This window comes from Bidens hawaiensis, unplaced genomic scaffold, assembly GCF_021521415.1.
Source record: "Bidens hawaiensis isolate Kalapana, Puna unplaced genomic scaffold, B.hawaiensis_p1.1 tig00020130_1, whole genome shotgun sequence".
Lineage (NCBI taxonomy): Eukaryota > Viridiplantae > Streptophyta > Magnoliopsida > Asterales > Asteraceae > Bidens > Bidens hawaiensis.
The window spans coordinates 136,531-149,065 of record NW_027493064.1 but is presented as its reverse complement, the minus strand read 5'-3'; the positions used below and the strand labels follow the sequence as shown (position 1 = coordinate 149,065).

The window sequence follows — 12,535 nt, the reverse complement described above, 5'->3', positions numbered from 1 at the left end:
TACGAACAAAAACTGAAACATGAGATTTGAGACACATAAAAAATTACCATGACCTATGTTGTTATAATAATAAAAACTCTTTTACTCTACTAATTATATATAAACAAAAAAAATAACAATAATACATAAAAAAATGTAATATATCTTTAAAATCCTGATCAGATCTTTTGAACCAATGAAGACCCTGAACACCTTCTTTTTGTCCTCCATCATGTCTCCTCTACAGCACCAATAAGAGTCATTGCATGCCTTCACAAACCAAGAAATCCTCTGCCCCAAATCTCCATCTCAATCTTTATAATCAATATCAAACTTCACTTCTTGCAACCCCCATAACTCCCTGTTCTCTCTCTGTAACAGCCAAGAAACACCAAGGAAATCTGCAGCCCAAGCTTTGTATTCCTGAATTCTGCCCGAGATAAAAGAAATCCGGTAATTCGTTGATATGACTCATTCTATTCTAATGATTCTGAAACCTGATTGTTTCTAATTCCCTGGTCAAATACTGCAGCCCTAACCTTTGTTGTCTCTCTCTACTGCTCGTGGAACCAGCCCAAAGGCGAGAACGAGCTGCACATGAAATCCCTGGTGTGCACCAGGTATCTGTTACGGACTGAAACCAATGCAAGGTATGGGATTGTCCCACATCGGTTGTATAGGCAACTCCTGTGGGTTTTATAAGCCAAATGAGTTCCCACACTTATCAGACTAGTCTTTTGGGTTGAGTTCTTCTGTTTGGCTTGTAACATTGGTATCGGAGCCAACCTCGGAGTGGTTGCCCATAGATTGTTTGCCTAGAGGAAGCCAGCCATGACCAACGTGGCCGTGACCAATGAGAACTCGGAGTGGTGGCCTGGAGTAAGCCAGTCGTGACCAACGTGGCCATGACCAACGAGGACGTTGGCCCTTAAGGAGGGTGCATTGTTACGGACTGAAACCATTTCAAGGTATGGGACTTGATAGAACCCCGAATTTGAAACAAGAAATTAAAGGATAGTTGACCCGATTCGATATGGGTTAGTCTCCGGTTAGCAGATTCGAGATGGCAATTCTCCAAATACAAGGTTAACCTTAATATTTTTAATATATAAAACATGCATATCTATAAACTAAAACAAGAACATATAAATAGATCAAATTGGGATAATAATTGCAACATTTATTTCCTAAACTTTTCCTCTTCATATTCCCATTTAATTAACTGCCTTGACCCACCCATGTTGGAACCGGGTATGTATCAATACATCCGGCCAGAGATTAAGACTTGTCCTCAAGTCGAAAATTCGATAATAGTTGTGCCAAGCGATCATCAATTTAATTGTAGCCTCACACGATTCATAGACCCGCTTCATAGAACATGGCATATTATTGTCACCTCCGTTTAGATTTGATAACCAAGCGATTAGCCATTCAATCATGGCCTGGCCTGCTTCCTGAACCCCATAGCCATCTTCAACTAAACAAGGATGATTCTGAACATGGACCAAAATGAACATTGAAGCATAAAGGACCGAATGGGAGAGAAAGTTTGTTAGGAGTGCAAGCTCACAAGTCACATGGACGACCCTACTGACGGTAAGAGGCAGCCCAGGCAATGGCTTATCATCAAGGGGATTGGCCATATCAAAAACTAAGTTTTTCTCCAAATCTTTGTTCGTTGTATATAGGGGCAATACAATGATGTTCTGATTTGAAAAGTCCCGATAAGAATCTTGTGCCCATTGTTTAACACCTACCACCTGCTCAGATTGATCTTCATCATTTCTAGGGTTATCATCTAGGTCTTCCTCTTTAGACAGGTCCGGTTGTGGGTCATGAAGTTCCTCCTGGTTTTTGAGAATGGATTGTGATGTCTGATGTTTGGCAGGTGAATCAAATTTAAGGGATTTAATTTTCAGAATTTGATCATGAGCCTTCCAACTATCAGAAGTGACCATCTCATCCTTTTTTCGGACACTAAACTGTCCTCCGCCACTGTGTTCTTCGGATCCTCAGTTTTTTCACGCTAGATGCCATCTTTGATCATCTGAGTCTTGATTGCTGCAATATCATCCTTCATATTTTCTAGGACGGAGTCTAATCGTGACGCAATGGCTAATAATTGGGTAGTGATAACCGAATCCTGGGTTGTATGTGCCATTCGAATTTCCCGTCAATGGAACCAAATGATAGAACCCCAAATTTGAAACAAGAAATTAAAGGATAGTTGACCCGATTTAAGATGGGTTAGTCTCCGGTTAGCCGATTCGAGATGACAATTCTCCAAATACAAGGTTAACAAACCTCAATATTTTTAATATATAAAACATGCATATCTATAAATTAAAATAAGAACATATAAATAGACATAATTGGGATAATAATTGCAACATTTATTTCCTAAACTTTTCCTCTTCGTATTCCCATTTAATTAACTGCCTTGACCCACCCATGTTGGAACCGGGTATGTATCATAGATTCTGCAGATTCTGGTTATTATGTAAACGAAGTTTTAAGATTCGGTTTCTTGGCCCGTTGTGTTTAAAAACAAGGTTTTTCTTTATAAATTTCGAACTTATTCAGAAAGTTAATTTACTAATGCTTTAAATCATATTTATTAATATGCTTAGATAAATTTTAAACAAATTTATTTACTTATTCATTCACGGTTTAACATGTGGGTTTAACACGGAGCCAAAGCTTAGAATCGTATACAAACAAAACGAGATGGGTTGTGATACTGTTACGGACTGAAACCGTTGCAAGGTATTGGACTTGTTCCACGTTGGTTGTATGGGCAACTGATGTGGGGTTTATAAGCCAAATGGGTTCCCTCACCTATCAGACTAGTCTTTTGGGTTGAGTTCTTCTATTTGTCTTGTAACGTTGGTATCAGAGCCAACCTCGGAGTGGTGGCCCACAGAGTGGTGGCCTGGAGGAAGCTAGTCGTGACCAACGTGGTCGTGACCACTGAGGACTCGGAGTGGTGGCCCACGAAGTGGTGGCCTGGAGTGAGCCATCCGTGACCAATGTGGCCGTGCCCAACGAGGACGTTGTCCCTTAAGGACGGTGCATTGTTACGGACTGAAACCATTGCAAGGTATGGGACTTGTCCTACATCGGTTTTATGGGAAACTGATGTGAGGTTTTTAAGCCAAATGGGTTCCTTCACCTATCAGACTAGTCTTTTGGGTTGAGTTCTTCTGTTTGGCTTGTAACATTGGGCCGGATGTATTGATACATACCCGGGTCCAACATGGGTGGGTCAAGGAAGTTAATTAAATGGGAATATGAAGAGTAAAAGTTTAGAAAATAAATGTTGAAATTATTATCCCAATTAGGCCTATTTATATGTTCTTGTTTTAGTTTATAGATATGCATGTTTTATATTTTAATAATATTGAGGTTTGTTAACCTTGTATTTGGAGAATTGCCATCTCGAATCGGCTAACCGGAGACTAACCCATCTCGTATCGGGTCAACTATCCTTTAATTTCTTGTTTCAAATTCGGGGTTCTATCATTTGGTTCCATTGCCGGGAATCGAAGAGAAGATGATTTGGAATACCTGGAGACCCTCTCATCTAACCCATGGTGAAAGTCACCCACCATCACCTATTCAGAATGATGCTATCACTACTCATTTAGAGGCCATTGAAGTTAAATTAGACATCCTGGTATCCTTGAAGGAAGATGTGGCAGCACTCAAAACTTTATTATATGGAACGTCTGCAAGGTGTGACAATGAACATGGTGATTTTGAAATTCAACCATGTTTTGGTTATTTCATAGATAACAAGAAACCTGAGGATGTACCTCAAGGTCCATTGACATATGGGGTCGAGGTGGTCGATACCATGACAGTTCCGTTTCCGGAGTTTTAGGAGTTGCCAAGAGCAATGATTCTGAAGTAACTGATGAGATACCGGAAGGAGAAAATCAAGAAAAAAAATGACAAACAAGAAGACCTGTGCAAGGAAAAGTGGAAGTGGATCAGATCTGGTGATAACGAATGATCCGAGAGTGTTTTTGGTGTTGAGTCGTTGCCCTCTCCAGAATCTAATATTCATAAAGTTTTTTTGTAATCATGGGGTGCTATCCAGAAAGCAGCCTTGATATCCCATCTAATTTGTGTGATACGAATTGGGTTGGTGTAGATCAGTTGAGCACCACATCTGTAGCTCGTATGCCTATCACAAAAGGTTCGGGAAGTGACAAGTGGGTGAGCCCATGATTGAATGGCTTATCGCTTGGTCTAACGGCTAACAAATATCGGGTTGTCGACTTGAGGACAAGTCATTTTACCCGGCAGGATTTATTGATACGAACCCGTCTTAGGCTGAAGGGTCCAAGGGAGATAAAAGGGCGAGGATGACGAAGGGTCTATGTAACCACATCATTTATTAATAAATTGTGTCAATATAAGTGATCATGTTTTAGGTTATGGATAAGAATGTCTATGTTTATCAAATTAAGGGTTTTTATAACTTTTTAATCGGATATCTAATCCCTCTCGAATCTGATTAACTGGAGACTAGCCCCTCTCGAATCGGGCCAACTATCCTTGTTCTTTGTTAATTTCTATTAATTCAATACTCTATTTTTGGGGTTCTTTCAATCTATCACTGGTCTGGAACCTTAAAAATCACATGTCATGCAGTCCCAAAACCGTGGCCAAAATAATGGCTATTCGGTTACTCGTTTAAAGTCAAACTAGTTCGAAAACCGGACAAATATGCGACTTTTTCACTTCTGAACTGTCATCATAGGTTTCAGAAGTTAAAAGTATTTTATTTTTGTCCTTAAACCTGGAAAAGAACCAAACCCAAAAGCTAACAATAAACCGTTTGGTAACTCGTTTAATAGATAAATTAGTTTCAAAACCGCACTGACAAGTGACCATTTTAACTTCGGAATTTTAGCATAATTTCCAGAAGTTTAAAACAGTAAAAATAATCCCAGTAACCTACACAAGTTCAGCCCCGAAAAGTAACATCAACCGTATATTAAAAAGTTTTATAAAACCCGTATTTTGTAACTCGTTTAACTAAGAAATAATCATGTAAACATAAATAAGATTATAACATTATTGTACAACTTTAAAAATGATATTTTGAAAAATAACAAGCTGACCCGAAACTGTTTTCGCGAAAACTCGCATTAAAAACCGAACTAGAAGCCAAACGGCCGAAACCGAGATCGTTAGCGTTAATACAGCAAAGAATATGTTTTTAAAACCCATGGAATGTAAAAAAAAACTTATTTTTATGTATCATAACTGGTCTTAAGTGGTTTGATGACCAAAACTGGGTTTTTGTTTAGAAGGGTATTTTTGGAACAAAGAATCAAGTTAAATCGTAACTTTCGAATATTATGAAACCGAACCCTTAAAACTGAAGCTTATAATTTTAAAAAGGAAAATATAAGCTAAGATATGTTTAAGGGAAATCGGATATACTAAACGGGCCCGTTTACAAACTTTAAAGTGTTGCTTCGTTTAAAACCGAACGGGCCGGTTTCTAAGACTAAAACGCTACAAAAAGGTAAGATTCATATTTTTCCAGAAAATTTTGTTTAAAATATTTAATATAAATGTATAAAACATTTTATGGAAAAACAACACCTCTTTGGTCAAGATTTGACTTTTAACCGCTAGTTGCGGTGAACCGACATAAACCGAACGACAATTTTAAAGATACAATAATATGAACATTCTGATTTTTTTTACTGTAAGTATATTTTAATAAAGTTATAATTTTAGTGTTTACTTATTTTCCTAAAATTTACCAAGGCCTAAACCCGGTTTTCACCAAAACGAATGCTAAACGAATGTTCGGGAACTAAGTCCTTACATCACCAAACTTGCTGAAATCTCATATCTGAAAATAATACGTTTTTGAATACATTAATATTCTGGAAAAATTGGAGTTTTAATTATAAGGGAGTTTGTTTACGAAAACCACATTTTAAAGGCTTGTCGTTAAAAACCGACAACACTGATAACTACCTATATTATTAACTTTTGAAAACCTGAGGCCTGATGTTTCCAACCAGAAATGACCATGAAACTGATGTGAATAAATTATATAGTTCTTATGGTCATACGGTAACCCGCAACCGAACATAAGGCCCGCACTTTCTAAATATAGAAACATTACTAAAACCCTGTCAAGTAAAACGAGATTATTGACACAATTAGTAGTTAAACTAAACACTTGATCACACATCATCAACATTATAAATTGTATAAGAGTAAACTTTCCATAAAAGGAAACTTTACCCATCGGGAACTTAACACTTGGGCCACCACTTAGGATTAAATACTCGTTTCACCATTGAATCTTTATTGAGGTTGAAACTAGTCAAGGTAAGTATTTATAATTCGTTATTTACCATAGGAACCAGCACTTTCGGGAAGTCAGTCGTTGATTTACTTGGAGCATTCGGTGAGTCTCGCGTGTAATCCCTTTTTACTTAAATTTGGGAATTAGTACATACTCCTAAACTTTTTATATGGTTTGGAACTATCCGGGTGTTTTACTGCTAAATTTTGTCCCAACTATTACACAATCATTACCCCGAGGGGATTGGCCGGAGGCTTGTATGGGTAGTACTATTTGGGAGACCCCCATGCACAATGACCTTATGTTGGGAAAACCACACTGAGATCTGCGGATCGTTGCGGCATATAACCTACGTGATTGATTATTGCTTTTAGTAGGGCGATAGTCTGGGACGGTATAACTTCTAGTATGAGTTGGGGATGCTTATGCTAGTTGCAGGTTTGATTGTGGACTTGATATGTGATATACCATGATGTTTCAACTTTATTATTATGTGTCTTAAACTCATGAGCTCACCAACATTATGTTGATGTATTAAGTATGTACTTTTCAGGTAACTTAGCAATTGGGGAAAGGACTCAGCCCTAGTCGCCTTACTGAACCATAGAAGCCTTGGTTTTCAAGAATAAAGTAATGTAGTCATTGAAGACTACTTGATAAATAAAGATGTAATCGTTTGATGACATCCCAGACTAATTAATGGTGCTATGCACCTAAGACAATTTAAGGGTCATGGTTAACCCGTTTGCTTTAGTTGTATCTTTGAATTTGCAAACTCTAAGCATATTATGAATTTCCTTTAACTTTATTTATTTTCAGCTGCTCATGGTTGATACCAGTCGGTCAACACTAGCCCCCCGGGTCGGGTGTTGACATATTGGTATCAGAGCCTAAGGTTTTAGCGAATTAGGAACCCGTTAGTTGCCTAAGCTTTAACCAACCTGATTAACCCGACCACGTGTTGACATAGGAAACACCACCCTTAAGCAAACCTTACCCGAGTGATTTAGGAAACCAAATCCTTGCTAGGAATTTAAGTAACAAGGGTTAACTAGCATCATGTTATATATTTATGTGCTAATTCATTGAATTGTTATATTTTCATTTTTGCTTTCTTTTTTATATTTTCTTTTTGGGCACTAAGTATGCGTTATTGTTCTAACTCGGTTCAATTATAGAAAATGGTACGAGGAAGAGTTCGTGGGCGTCCCCGCGGTGCAAGCCATGGAAATCGAGCCGCCACATGGGGAGGACGTGATGGCCTAACAGCTGAAACTTCCATTAATAACAATGAAGGGAACAAACAAAATGCTAACCTTGAACAAATGATAGCTGAGGGCATCGCCAAAGCCATACCCAATATTGTGGCCCAACTAAATGCTAACAAGGGATGAGGAAACGATAATGATCAAAATAACAACGATAAGGATAAAAATAACAATGACAAGGAAAAGCAAGATGAACGTGAGAAAACTGCTGAAAGGAAAGGTTGCACCTACAAGACCTTTATAGCATGTAAACCCCAGAGTTTTTTTTGGTACTGAAGGAGCTACTGGAGCCATTAGGTGGCTCGAAGAGATGGAGTCCATACTGAACATCAGCGACTGCTTAGCAGCCGACAAGGCCAGATTTGCCGCAATTTCATTCAAAAGCGGGGCGTTAGCTTGGTGGAAAATGTGAATGGGCACTAGAGGAGAAGATGCACTCACCCGTATGAGTTGGGGAGGCTTCAAGAAGTTGGTGACTGAGAAATTCTGCCCTGTGAATGAGAAGGAGAAAATGGAGTTGGAGTTCCTTTCTCTGGAAATGAAAGGAACCGCACACTTAGAGTACACTACTAGGTTTGAAGAACTCTCTGGTCTAGTAACACACTTGGTCACCCCTGAGTCAAAGCGAATTGTAAGGTACATTTGGGGCTTGATTCCCCAAATTAGGCCAACAGTAAGGGCTTCTAAGCCCGCTACTTTCCAAGAGGCTATGGAGACTGATGTTGTGCTGACAGACGAGGTTGCGAGAGGTTTTAATGGCTTGAAGAGGAATTGGGATGACGACAAGACTAAGAATGATCAAGGGAGTACCTTTAAAAAGTTTGACACTGGGTCAAGTAAAGGAAGATTTGGGGAAGGTAATTACCTTCGTTAATTGCTAATGTGATAAATGTTATGTGTTTACTTGTTGTGATTATTTAAATGATAAGCATCGTGTTAGTTAGTTAACTAAGGAACAGAACCACTAGACTATGAGAACCACACCTTATGCAAATTTCGAGGAAGAAATTTCTTATAACCATGGGAGACTGTGACAACCCCAAATATACGGCTAAATTCTTTTTTTCTTTCTTATCGTTAGATACCGAAAATAGTGTTGGTCGAAGCGAAACATATGTTGATAGGTTTGGCCCAAGAAAAATCAAAACGAACCGGTACTAGTTTAACCCAAATGATCCCGAGCCCGATAACTCGGAACTTTTAAGAAAAAATCAAACAATTATTTAATCTTACCGGGTATCCAAAACATAAAACTCAACCGCCAAACACTTCTCAAATCAACATTCGAACACTGAACCATGCAAACAAAAAATGAAACATGAGATTTGAGACACATCATAAATTACCATGACCTATGTTGTTATAATAATAAAAACTCTTTTACTTTAACTAATTATATATAAACAAAAAATAATAATAATACATAACAAAATGTAATATATCTTCAAAATCCTGATAACATCTTTTGCACCAATGAAGACCCTGAACACCTTCTTTTTGTCCTCCATTCACGTCTCCTCTGCAGCACCAATAAGAGTCATTGCATGCCTTCACAGACCAAGAAATCCTCTGCCCCAAATCTCCATCTCAGTCTTTATAATCAATATCAAACTTCACTTCTTGCAACCCCTATACTCCATGTTCTCTCTTTGTAACAGCCAAGATACACCTAAGAAATCTGCAGCCCAAGCTTTGTATTCGTGAATTCTGCCCGAGATAAAAAAAATCAGGAAATTCGTTGATATGTCTCAGTCTATTCTAATGATTCTGAAACCTGATTGTTTCTATATCCCTGGTCAATTACTCCAGCCCTAACCTTTGTTGTCTCTCGCTACTGCTCGTGGAACCAACCCAATGGCGAGAACGAGCTGCTCGTGAAATCCCTGGTGTGCAACAGGTATCACGGCACGTACTCGTTTTGTTTGTATACGATTCTAAGCTTTGGCTACGTGTTAAACCCGCATGTTAAACCATGAACGAATAAGTAAATAAATTTGCATAAAATTTATCAAAACATATTAATAAATCTGATTTAGAGCATTAGTAAATTAACTTTCTGAATAAGTTCGAAATTTATAAACAAAAACCTTGTTTTTAAACACAACGGGCCAAGAAACCGAATCTTAAAACTTCGTTTACATAATAACCAGAATCTGCAGAATCTATCATTGGTTTGGAACCTTAAAAATCACATGCCATGCAGTCCCAAAACCGTGGCCAAAATATTGGCCATTCGGTTACTCGTTTAAAGTCAAACTAGTTCGAAACCGGACAAATATGCGACTTTTTAACTTCTGAACTGTTAGTATAGGTTTCAGAAGTTAAAAGTATTTTATGTTTGTCCTTAAACCTGGAAAAGAACCAAACCCAAAAGCTAACAATAAACCGTCCGGTAACTTGTTTAATAGATAAACTAGTTTCAAAATCGCACCGACAAGTGACCATTTTAACTTCTGAATTTTAGTATAATTTCCAAAAGTTTAAAACAGTAAAAATAATACCAGTAACCTGCACAAGTTCAGCCCAGAAAAAGTAACATCAACCGTATATTAAAAACCTTTATAAAACCCGAATTAACACGTTTAACTAAGAAATAAGCCCGTGAACCTAAATAAGATTATAATATTATTGTACATCTTTAAAAATGATATTTTGAAAAATAACAAGCTGACCCGAAACTGTTTTCGCGAAAACTCGCATTAAAAACCGAACTAGAAGCCAAACGGCCAAAACCGAGATCGTTAGCGTTAATACAGCCAAGAGTATGTTTTTAAAACAAATGGAATTTAAAAAAAACGTATTTTTATGTATCATAACTGGTTTTAAGTGGTTTGATGACCAAAAGTGGGTTTTCGTTTAAAAGGGTATTTTTGGAAAAAAATATCAAGTTAAACCGTAACTTTCGAATATTATGAAACCGAACCCTTAAAACTGAAGCTTATAATTTTAAAAAGGAAAATGTAAGCTAAGATATGTTTAAGGGAAATCGGATATACTAAACGGGCCCGTTTACAAACTTTAAAGTGTTGCTTCGTTTAAAACCGAACGGGCCGGTTTCTAAGACTAAAACGCTACAAAAAGGTAAGATTCATATTTTTCCAGAAAATTTTGTTTAAAATATTTAATATAAATGTATAAAACATTTTATGGAAAAACAACACCTCTTTGGTCAAGATTTGACATTTAACCGCTAGTTGCGGTGAACCGACATAAATCGAACAGGCAGTTTCAAAAATACAATAATATGAAAATTCTGAATTTTTTACAGTAATTATATTTTAATAAAGTTATAATTTTAGTGTTTACATATTTTCCTAAAATTTACCATGTCATAAACCCGGTTTCACCAAAACGAATGCTAAACGAAAGTTCGGGAACTAAGTCATTACATCACCAAACTTGCTGAAATCTCAGATCCGAAAATAATAATTTTTTGATAACCTTAATATTCTTGAAAAATTGGAATTTTAATTATACGGGAGTTTGTTTACGAAAACCACATTTTAAAGGCTTGTTGTTAAAAACCGACAACACCGATAACTACTTATATTATTAACTTTTGAAAACCCGAGGCCCGATGTTTCCAACCATAAATGACAATGCAACTGATGTGAATAAATTATATAGTTCTTATGGTCATACGGTAACCCGCAACCGAACATAAGGCCCGAACTTTCAAATTATATAAACTTTACTAAAACCCGGTCAAGTAAAACGAGATTATTGACACAATTAGTAGTTAAACAAAACACTTGATCACACATCATCAACATTATAAATTGTATAAGAGTAAACTTTCCATAAAAGGAAACTTTATCCATCGGGAACTTAACACTTGGGCCACCACTTAGAATTAAATACTCGTTTCACCGTTGAATCTTTATTGAGGTTGAAACTAGTCCAGTTAAGTATTTATAATTCGTTATTTACCATAGGAACCACCGCTTTGGGGAATTCAGTCGTTGATTTACTCGGAGCATTCGGTGAGTCTCACGTGTAAACCCTTTTTACTTAAATTTTGGGAACTAGTACATACTCCTAAACTTTTTATATGGTATGGAACTTTTACACAATCAATAGCCCGAGGGAATGGGCCGGAGGCTTGTATGGGTAGTACTATTTGGGAAACCCCCATGCATATTGACCCTATTTTGGGTAAACCTCACTGAAATCTGCGGATCGTTGCGGCATATAACCTACGTGTTTGATTATTGCTTTTAGCAGGGCGATAGTCTGGGACGGTATAACTTCTAGTATGAGTCGGGGATGCTTATGCTAGTTGCAGATTTGATTGTAGACTTGATATGTGATATACCATGACGTGTTAACTTTATTATTATGTGTCTTAAACTCACGAGCTCACCAACATTATGTTGACGTATTTTAGTATGTACTTTTCAGGTAACTTAGCCATTGGGGAAAGGAATCAGCCCTAGTCGCCTTAGTGAACCGTAGAAGCCTTGGTTTTCAAGAATAAAGTAATGTAGTCATGGAAGACTACTTGATAAATAAATATGTAATCGTTAGATGACATCCTAGACAAATTGATGGTGCTATGCACCTAAGACAATTTACGGGTCATGGTTGACCCGTTTGCTTTGGTTGTACCTTTGAATTTGCAAACTCTTACCATATTATGAATTTCCTTTAAGTTTAAATATTTCCCACTTCTCATGTTTGATACCAGTCGGTCACGACTAGCCCCCTGGGTCGGGTGTTGACACCTAGGGCTTTAAGAAGAAAGTTGAACCTGGTTTTATCAAGTGGCTTTGTGAATAGATCAGCCAAATTGTCACTTGTGTCAACTCTTTTAACTTCAATTAGACCTTTTTCACTACAATCCCAAATAAAATGATGTCTGATTTCAATGTGGTTGGTCTTGGAATGTTGTACTGGATTCTTAACAATAAATGATGCAGCAGCGTTATCAATGAAAATTTGGGTG

At 37.3% G+C, this 12,535-nt stretch overlaps 1 long non-coding RNA gene across 1 annotated transcript; it reads left to right on the top strand.

The window, feature by feature from the left end:
- Positions 1-216: 216 nt before the first annotated feature.
- Positions 217-12,083, top strand: LOC143559948 (uncharacterized). The gene is made up of 3 exons (XR_013140025.1): positions 217-599; positions 6,377-6,424; positions 11,992-12,083. It is a non-coding gene; the product is annotated as an uncharacterized LOC143559948 (long non-coding RNA).
- Positions 12,084-12,535: the final 452 nt, after the last annotated feature.